Source organism: Protopterus annectens, chromosome 9.part0 (assembly GCF_019279795.1).
Source record: "Protopterus annectens isolate FY-2018-M chromosome 9.part0, PAN1.0, whole genome shotgun sequence".
In the NCBI taxonomy this organism is placed as follows: domain Eukaryota; kingdom Metazoa; phylum Chordata; order Ceratodontiformes; family Protopteridae; genus Protopterus; species Protopterus annectens.
The window spans coordinates 967,398,543-967,409,187 of NC_056743.1; the positions used below are offsets into that span (position 1 = coordinate 967,398,543).

General features: G+C 42.7%; 1 protein-coding gene across 1 annotated transcript in view; it reads right to left on the minus strand.

Annotated features, from left to right (window-relative positions):
• The window catches only part of MCRS1 (microspherule protein 1), a 1,081,536-nt gene that overhangs the window by 986,133 nt on the left and 84,758 nt on the right, over window positions 1–10,645 (minus strand). The gene's annotated exons all lie outside the window — the stretch shown is intronic.

Consider the following 10,645-nt stretch of genomic DNA (forward strand, 5'->3'; position numbering starts at 1 on the left):
TGTAGGTTGGGTTAAACTGATGGCAAAGGTGAAAAAGGGGGTCATCAACAAAACTTTTTGTGACACTGGATATTCACTAGAATATTTGAGATCAGAGGGAGAAGGAGGTTAAGGAATAGTAGATGTACTTCCCTTCCCGGCAGGAAGACATGGTATTCAAACTCCAGATCTGAGGACAAGGAGTGCTGAAGCAAAATAGATTCAGCTGTCTCTTCTGAGTGGAGACAAGTCGTCCACAGATGTGGTATTTCTCAAATAGATCTATGTTCAGACCCTCCCCGTTTAGCATCCATTTGTGAGGGTCTTCCATGAACATGCTTATAGAATCTGTGAGTACACTGACTTCTGAATGAATGTAAAACCACCTGTACGGACAGGTTAGCCTTTATAGCTTGATCCAATGCTAAAGGAGCTAACCTGCACAACTGGTACGACTTTATCCCTCTCATTTACAGATATACCACATTACTGTGGTGTTTATCTGTGAAAAATCCTGAGAGGCCCTGGGTTCCAAAACGCAAGAAAAAACGTTAAGAGCTCAAACACCCTCATTTTCTTTGACAATGATATCCTCCCTTCATCTGCCTGGGGAACTACTAGACCTGAATAGACAAACAGCTTCTATAGGTTCCCCAAGTCAGATTTGATGAATCTGTGCTCAGTTCCAGGTTAGGAGTGGGCGGGCAGAAGGGAAGGCCTGGATTTAACAAATCTGACACTAACCCTTTCTCAGAAAGGGCAAGAGAGGAATTTGGAAATCTAGTGGATAACAGTGCTGAGACCAAAGAGATTCCAGGTACCAATGAATCTTTCACAGGTGTAGCTTGGCAGAGGGTGCAAATTAAATGGTTGTCATGCATCCCAAGGTTCTCAGACTCTCCCTTGAAGGAGTAGAATGAAAGGGGAGAAGGGCTGGAAGAAATTGTAAGAGGGACAGAGCCTTCTCTTTGGGATGAAAGGCTGTCAGTTGGGAATTCAGTCTGCAACTCAGGAAAATTAGAACCTGGGAGGGTGCTAAAGAAGACTTTTGGAGATTGAGTTTGAATTCCAGTTGCTCCAGAACTAAGACTGTATAGCAGATAAAGATGCAGGGTGTCATGGGTAAAACGATCATCCAGGTATGGGAAAATGCGTTATCCCTGGGTTCTGCAAAAGGCAATGCCTGGGGAAAGGCACCATGTGAAGGTCCTAGGAGCAGCATATAAACGGAAGTGTAAAGCACAGAACTGAAACTGCAAGGAAAGGCAGAGAACCATAGTAATTTTCTGCAGTTTGGATGAATGGAGATGTGCAGGTATGCATACTTCAAGTGAAGGACCCCGAAAAGGCCCAAGGAAGGATGAAAGGAGTAACAGTATGCAATGGAAGCATCTTGAAAAATGGTTCCTCCAGAATGTATTGAGATAAGGCAAGCCCAAAATGAATCTTACAGTGCCCTCTTTTCACGGAATTAGAAAAAGCCTTGAATAAAACCCTTTTCCTAGATGCTGATTTGACAATTTTAAAGGTACCCTGGTCAAGAAGCTTCTATAAGAGATGACAGAGTAGGTGTACTTGATTAGGAGGAGTATCCCTCAAAGGAACTTTCTTCCAAGACACCTTATAATCTTTTTTTAGTAAAAGACCATATTCATTTGTCTGCAGCGAATAATTTCCAGACTGGAAAGGACAAGGTTAGCCTTTCTAACAAAGAAATTCATGGACCAATGAGAGAGGGAGGAAGGTGACAGCAGGCAGTCGGACTGACTTGTCTGGAAAAGGAGATTTGCCAGACTTGGAGTCTCAGGTAGGTCCGTCATGAAATCTTTTCCTGGTCCATTTCCTGCTTTTCTGTGAGGGTTTCTGACCCCTGTGCACAATGGAAGTGGGCTTAGCAATGTAATTTCTTTGATATCCAAGTACTCTGTGTGAGAAAAAGCTTAAGTCCTGCATGCACTTCACCCTTGCCTTGCAGATTCTTGAAATATTCTGCTGCAGAGGGTCAAAATAAAAGATCCCTGTTAAGGATGACTGCAAAGAGCATAGCCTTAACATCTTCAGGGACATACTGCATGCAAAGCCAAGCAAATCTTCTAATTACTGCCCTAGTAACAAGCAGAAGCCTGTGCAGTATCACAGCTGCATTTAACAGAATGTCTGGCAAATTGTCTAACATGCCCAAGCACGGAAATCACTTTCAGTCAGAAGCATTGAGGTTAGCAATGGTTGTATTAGAGTCCCCTAAAATGGACAAAAGGTATTTTGTCACTTGACTCAAAGCTCTTAAGGGAACTCTGGCAGAGGTATAAACCTTCTTACCATATCTCTCCACAGCCCTACTATCTCATATGACAAAGTATTAGCCACTGGCATAAGTTTAGTTGGCTGGTCAATAGAAATAGAAAAATAAAAAAAAAAAAAAAAAAAAAGAGTCTGCTACAGGATTTTTGTAGAAAAACGTAAAAGTCCACAGGTGCTTTATAAAACCTATCAGGCTTCTTGGGTGTTGGAGGCTGGGAATCAGGAAAAGTGATGTAAATGCAACAAGGAAGGCTTCCAAGACTGGAGCGACAACAGAAGCATAAGAGCCCCTACCTCCAGTACATTATACTATTTTTTTGTACAGTTTTTGGGACATATCATCATAAGTAAGCTACCAGAAAGTACAGTTGTGTGCACTTACCATAAAAATAGATTTTAGAGTGTATTCACTGATGCAGTCATCACATTTGGGTTATCTGCTTGCAGTAGCCCTCAGTCGGCCAGATTATCAAAGTCTTGGGTCCTGCGTTGGTTGCCGTCTCATCTTCCATGATGTCAGGTAGTCAGGGGTATAAAGTAAGCATCAGACGCCATTACATCAGTTTTTCTTGCCCCAGATATCAGGTGCCCCCCTACTGAGAAGCAATTAAAAATATATATGAAAGGTTACATCACCAACAAAAAGGAAATGCATCAAAAAGCTTTTATGCATAGTAAAGGAGAATAGAGGTATAGCCAAAAGTCAGGGGGCTGGAGGGGGGTAACCAGGACTGCAACACACCCTAACATCTAAATTTATGGTAAGTGTAAACAACTGTATTATGTTCTTAGTGTTTCATTGCTGCAGTCATCACATTTGGGTAGATTCCCAAAGCTAAGGATGGGAGGAGGAATTTAAATAGCCTTAGGACCAGCTAGAATGTCCTGCAAGACTGCAGTGGCAAAAGCAGCTCTGGAATTGGAGAAAATAGGCAAATGGCAATGTTTGGTGAAAGTATGCACAGAACTCCAGGTAGCAGCTTCTAGGATGTCCCTGGTAAGGACACCTATGAGAAAGGTTGTAGAGGTAGATGCAGCCCTGGATGAGTGTGGTCTTATCCAATGTGGGACAGATTTTCCATGGTGCTTATAGCAGAATCAATGCAATGGCCTATCCATTTAGAAATGGCTTGCTTTGAAATGGCCTTCCCCTCTGCCCCTGCAGCAAATGCCACCAGCAGTTGTTCAGATTTCCTTTGAGGTTTAGTCCTGTCCAAGTAAAATCTAAGTTGTCTGTGCAGAATCCGTTCCACTTTGTTCTGTGGATTAGAAAAGGTTGGCAAATGAATGGACTGATTAAGAGCCACACAGGATACAACGTTACGTATGAAGGAGGAATTGGTCCTGAGGGACACTGTCCACATGAAAGATGATGAAAGGCTCCACCTGCCATAAGGGCCTGTAATTCAGATATCCTTCTTGCTGAAGAGATGGCTAAAAGGAAGGCTGTTTTCCAAGAAAATAATTTTAACTCTGCACTTGCAGCTGGCTCAAAAGGAGGTAGAGTGAGTTTTTCCAATACAAAGTTAAGGTCCCAGGCTGGAGTTGGGGCTCTCCTGGGTGGTCTTAAGTTTTTGGCCCCTCTGAGGAACTCCTTGAGCAGTGGATGAGAGTAGAGGGGTGGTTCTGTGTTGTAATGAGCTGAAATGGCTGACGCATGTATTCTGATGGAGGAAAAAGAAAGGCCATTGTGAAGCATCTCAGTTAAGTACTGAAGAATCTGAGGTAAATTGGGCGCTGCTGTGCCCATCCATTGAGTCTGGTTCCAGGAACAGAATCTTTTCCATTTTTCAGCATAATATTTTCTAGTACTAGGCCTCCTTGCCTCCAAAATGACATCCAACACTTGTTTACTGAGGGATGGTAACCGAGAGGTCAAGTAATTAGCCAGGCTGCCAGGTTCAGGGTTTGAAGCTGAGGATGCAGAATCTGGCCCTCCTGCTTGGACAGCACGGTAGGGGTCCGAGGCAGGTGCCAGCAGTGACACTGCACAAGAGGGGGTACACACCAGAGTTGGCATGGCCATTCTGGTGCAATCAGTATCGTCCTTGGTTTGTCCTGTTTGATATTTAGTAGTACTTTGTAGAGCAGAGGAGGAAGGCATAAACTAATAGATTTTTCCAGTTGAAAAACAGGGAATCAACTTTCCAAGTTCATCTGTGGGGAGTCCTTGTACAGAATTTGTCCAATTGGTAGTTCTGGGGGGAGGCAAACAGGTCTATATCTGGGCTCCTCCATTTGTTTATCAACATGGTGAAAGTCTTCGGTTCCAGTTTCCACTCGTGTGGGTCCATGAAATGTCTGCTTAGTTAGTCTATTATATCTGGGCTCCTCCATTTGTTTATCAACATGGTGAAAGTCTTCGGTTCCAGTTTCCACTCGTGTGGGTCCATGAAATGTCTGCTTAGTTAGTCTAGCAGTGTATTTAGCTTTCCTGGCAGGAATTGAGCCTGTAGATGCACTTCGTAACTCAAGACTGTGTTCCACAGAGCCATGGCTAGTCTGCAGAGGGGGTCTGAATGGGTACCCACCCTGCTTGTTTACGTACCACATAACAGTGGTGTTGTCCATCCTTACCATTAATTGTCCTGGAATAATGTGGTCTTTGAAGGCTGTCAGAGCATTCTGTACAGCTAACACTTCTTTCTGATTGATATCCAGGTGCATTTGACTTGGGTACCATTTGCCCCGAATGCACTTCCCTGCCAGGTGAGGCCCCCATGCATAGTCTGATGAGTCTGTTAGGGTTTGGTCGGCAGGTGTAGAGTGAATGGTAGTCCCTTGTTTTACTGGCAGGCCTCTGCCCACTAAAGGAACTCTAACTGCAGGCAAGGTATGATAGGAATAATTGCTTCTAGATCCGGAGAATGTTGACACCATAGGCTTTTTAGATACCATTGTAGTTTCCTCATAAGCAGTCTTGCATATGGAATTAGGAGAATGCAAGGGGTCATGAACCCCAAGGCTTGCAGTATTTGCCTCGCAGATAGCAGGGTTTCTGTGGCCAGTAGTTTCAAGTAAGCTGTCAAATGAATTTGTTTCTCTGGCGTGAGGAAAGCCATCTGGGAAGTTGTGTTCAAGCTTGCTCCCAGGAATATAACTTGACAGGGTACAAGATGTGATTTCTTTTCGTTTATGGTGTACCCCGGACAAGTTCAAACCTTTTGTACAAACGCCAGATGATTCAAAAGTATGTCCTGGCTTTCTGCCTGAATTAGACAATTGTCCAGGTATAGGTATTTGACTACTTCTTTGCCTGTAAAATGAAATGACTGGAGCTAGGCACTTTGTGAATACCCTGGGCGCAGTAGATGAGACAAAGGGCAGTGCAGAGAACTGATGGTGCATGTAGCCTGCTTTGAAGCATAGGTATCTTCTGCAAGATTCCCCGATTGGGATGTGCAGGTATGCTTCTTTTAAATCCAGTGTTGCCAATCAGGCATCCTTGCCTAGCATAGGAAGCAAATGGTGAAGAGTTAGCATCTTGAATTTTGAAATCACCAAAAAGGTGTTTAGGATAGAAAGGTCAAGGATAGGACGCCATGAGTTGTCTTGTCTGGGTACCAAGAAAAGTCTTGAGTAGAAACCTTGTCCCTTTTCCTCTTCTGATGCAGGTTGAATAGCCCTTATGCTTAAGAGAGCAAGTACTTGCTTTTGAGCCTCTGCCCACTGATTTTGGGATAGATCTGGCCAACCGTTTCAGGTTGGTAATGTGTGGAAGTGAAATCTGTATCCTTGGGAAACTATATTTAAAACTCATTTGTCCGGGGTAATTAGTTCCCAGTTTTTTGTCTGCAGAGCAATCTTTCCATCTAAAGGAGCAGTCAGTTGAGAAGGGCTTGGAAGTTTTAAAGTTAAGTCATGGACACACTTTACCACAGGGGGGAGTCTTACTACTCCCTGATTTGGAAGGGGGAGCCCCCACTGCTTAGTCCTCTGCGTACCTTGGAACTGAAGCCTGGGTGTTCTGCTGGTTCTGGGTTTGGACTGAAGGCCTGGAAGAGGCAGTAAAGGACCAATTCTTAGAGGGCCAATGCCTACTAAATCTTGGAAGCTGTACCTGTAGGAAATCTAACAGTTTGCACAGATTTAGATTTTTCCTCCATCTTTTTAAGTCCTACTTCTGCACTGTTACCAAACAGGTGGTCCTGATTTAAGGGAGCATCCAGCAATTTAGCTTTAACATGACCTGGCAAAGATTGCTCCTTAAGCAAAGTATGCCTTCCAAGTACAGACCCAGTGACAGCAGCCCTGCAAGGTGCCTCTACTGAATCAAAACCACATTACAAAGTATGTTTTCCAACTTGTTCAGCGGAATGCATTAAATACTGTAAATCATTTATTTTCAGCACAGTCAGGAATCAACATAATTTTCTGTTTAAGCAATCCAATAATATGCTGCTGATACTTTAACATGAAACTGGCAGTTTAAGGCCCTAATGGCCAAGTTTGCAGAAGTGTATACCTTCTTACCCCATTTATCCAGCACTCTGGAATCTCCATCAGAGGGGGTAGGATTTTTGGCAGTAGTAGCCTTAATGCCCTTGGGTCCCTGTGAAATGGTCTCAGAATCCACAGTAGGATTTTTAGAAAGGAACTTGTGAGGTCAGGAACCCTGTAATATCCATCAGGTTTTTTGGGAGCAGGAAGTAGAGAGTCAGGCACCAAGCTAGACTCTGAAAAGGAATCAACAACAATGTCCAGTTCAAGGGGGGGGGGGTGGATAGCTAAAGACCTGTGTTGGTGCAGGAATAAGAAATCCCAAAGCCTCTTTTTAGAATCAGAGTAATCCTGGTTTTCCCAGCAAAAATGCTCCCTAAGAGTACACAATGTTTCACCAAAAGAGAAATCCTCTGGAGGGGAAGCAGAGGCAAGAGAGTCCCATGCATCAGAATCCTCATAGGTAGATAAGGGTAAATTCCTGGTCTTCAGAGGAAACAGAAATTTCAGAATCCTGATCAGAAGTAACATAAGCAAATTCAGTCCTAGGTCTCAGAGGGGGAAGGTTGGCTTCCCCTGATTAAAGTAATAAGGTCTTCAGCCATTCTTATTTGTTTTTTAGGCATAGAGGAATGACCATGCGGGTCTGGACCTGTTTTCTAGGCATGGTTAGAGTTTTAGGCCTTGAAGAAGATAGCATTGGTTTAAAATGCAGGTCAGTAGGCCAGAATACACCCTCTGAAGCCGGTACCTGCACAGCGGCTCCGGACCCATCCAAGGTAGAGATATCCTCAGGTTCCACAGTTAAAGCATCTTGCAGCATACCGGACTCCGAATGGGTCTCAGTAGAAGCCTGCGAATCTGAAGTAGCAGGCATCAGGGACTGCGAAAGAGCCTCACCGAGTACCAGCGAACTGGCAACTAGAATAAGAGAAGCTTTGTCAACAGCTTTGGACCTAGGCGGCCTGTCTCTGTCTTTATCTTTGTGTTTTTACAGAATGTCGGTAGTTGCATGGCTTACCGAAGACATATCTGGATAATTGAACAGAGTACCAAAATATTTAGAAGGGTAAATATACAGACGAGAAAAAGTTCGTTGTTTAAATAAGGCACAAAACAGACAGCGAGGCACATCATGGTCAGGGCCTAGGCAAGGAATACAGTACAAATGAAAATCTTTGAGAGGTATTTGCTTTCCACAAGTAATACAATTAATGACTTTTACTGACATCGGTTTAGAGCAAGAGAGTTTCCCTACCTGGGTAGTTCACTTTAGTTGAAGACTTCGCCTCAAACTCAAAAACAAAAATTTCAGGAGTCTGTTGACCGGCACTTGCAAACTGCTTCTGCTTCGTGCACCGCACAGCAAGAAAGACGGATGTAATAGAGTTGGCCGCATGCCTTATACCCCTGACTACCTGACGGCATGGAAGATGAGACCGCAACTGACAGGACCCACAACTTTGATAATCAGACCGATTGAGGGCTACTGCAAGCAGATAACCGAAATGTGATGGCTGCAACAGTGAAACACCAAGATCAATGGACTCTTGATATGAATCAGATTCTTCCTCATCTTTGGATGAAGATTCATGTTGCATCTTTGGTGGGGGGGGGGGTTAAGGAGTAGAAAGGAATGACAGGGATTTCAGGAAACAAATGGCCTTGTATAGGGTCCTGTGAGAACTCCACCTATTCCATTTCCTGAGATGACGGACAGGAGAAACTTTTTTTTTTTCTTCTTAGCTGACATCTGCCCTCACAAAGTGCAGCAACCTGGAGCCTTAGTGGACCTCTAAGTTTCAGGTACCTCTTCCCTCATGAGGATATGAGGAATGCCCACCAGCCCTCTGAAAGGATCACCCTCTATTTATACCCATATCGGTATGAGCAGTCTCGTCAGATGTGCAAGATATCAATTTCCACAGTTTATCAATAGGTACATCTGAATAAGACTGGGAAGAAGACTGTTGATGCCTTGCCTTCTTGAACATTTCTGGTGTGAGCGGGATGCCAGAGGCAGAGTGTTCCACCATTATGGTTTGGGTTGGGCACTTGGGTTGCTAAGTATATGTTTAATGAAGAAAGTGAAGTATGAAGGGTTTTAGGAACAAATTATTGACCGCTCTGACAGTGTCATCATGTTCAGCCCAGGACCTCCACTCCCAGTGCTTATTTTGCACTGAAAGTGGAGGTCATTATAAAATGTCTGCCTACCACAGTCACTTCCCTCCCATAGCTGACATTAATGATTCCTCTACAGAAAGATACAAGAAAAGAAGGTTCCCCAGTGCGGGATTTATCCAAGTATAGCCAATGGTAGCAGCCAACAACACTGACAAAAGACTGACTGGAGCAAAGATCCTGTGTTCGGACTGGTGGAGATAATCATCCATAGAAGTATTAGATCCTTTAGATTATGTACCCCTACTCCCATAGGCTTAGGTTATACTCCAGACACATGAATGTATGGAAACATTTTGAATATGGTATGCTGGACAGATGTCATGGTACCTCGACAATATAACACATTAGTATTAGAATGCCGCAACGGTGAACTAATGAAGGACGTTGTCTTGTAATAAGCAAAAGTTCATTATATGTGAGCATCACACACAGTTGCTACACTACATGAAAATATCAAGTACTACGAGACTGTCCATATAAGGAAAACAAGCAGGCTGACCTATATTAGTTCAGGGATTTGCAGAATTTTTTAGAAACATGCAGTATTTGATTTTCTTAAATGAGATAATCAGGCTATATTGTACATAAAAAAACTAGATATGTTAACCAACTATCAAATCTACATTATGCAGAGCAACAAACAGCTGCCAAGAGCAAAGTGGGACAACTATGAGCTATTTCTGGTAAAACAAAAGAGCTATGCACTGTATGATGCTAACCCAAGTATCCTTTATAGTCAAGTGCAGCGCATTGTGCAACTGTAGGCATCTACTCATTCTACATACATCACTAGTCAAACTAACCAGCAGGGATTAAATAAGGTTAGGTGGTAGAGAAAGAGAAGGCTCAATATACCTGCTTCTATACAGTACACACTGCAATGCCACTGCAAGACGACCAGTGCTGCACAAATGCAAGAAATTTATATAACCCTGACCAAGCTGAAAAAAATTCAAGCAAGCACCATGCCAGTAGCAAATGGCACTCCAAGGTTCTAAAAAAAATCAGAAACCTAGAAATAGACAGATTTTTCCATTCTCATTAGAATACAAACAAGTAGCAAATCTTAATTACTAATAAATGACCAGAATAAAAAGAAAGAAAGGGAAAAAAAGTACTTATTCCAGATCTTGTAGGGATTACTGTCAAATCCGGTGGAAATCTGTCACAGTGAGTAGCTTAGCTTTGCTACATTCAGGCCAGTATGTCTACAACTAATGGTGTTTGGCTTTACTCTCCTGAGCTTTAACATAAAGACTTAAAAAATAAAAGTCATGGCTATTTCAGAAGCCATGCATCTGCAACAATGGTATATCCTTATGGGATTACTTGCATATATCCCATCGGCCTCCACTAGATGAGGGGTTTTACACAGTAAAGACTAGCTTAGTTGGGACTTGCAGTTTAGACACACATGCAAATTACATACACACACACATATATATATATATATATATATATATATATATATATATATATATATATATATACACACACTAGTAAAACAGTAGTAAGCAGCAAGTGGTGTACAATAAAACCAATAACCAAAAGCAAACACCACGGTCCAAGCGCATATAAATAAAGTCCATTGAGTACGTTGAATACAATACAGTTTAATACCAGGTAAAACACAAACTGAACAACACAGTATAACGCACAGTGAAACGTTTTAGTCTTCAACTTCCTCAATACTACAAAAAATAACTGTTTAATCTGAATATATCCATTATTCCACCTA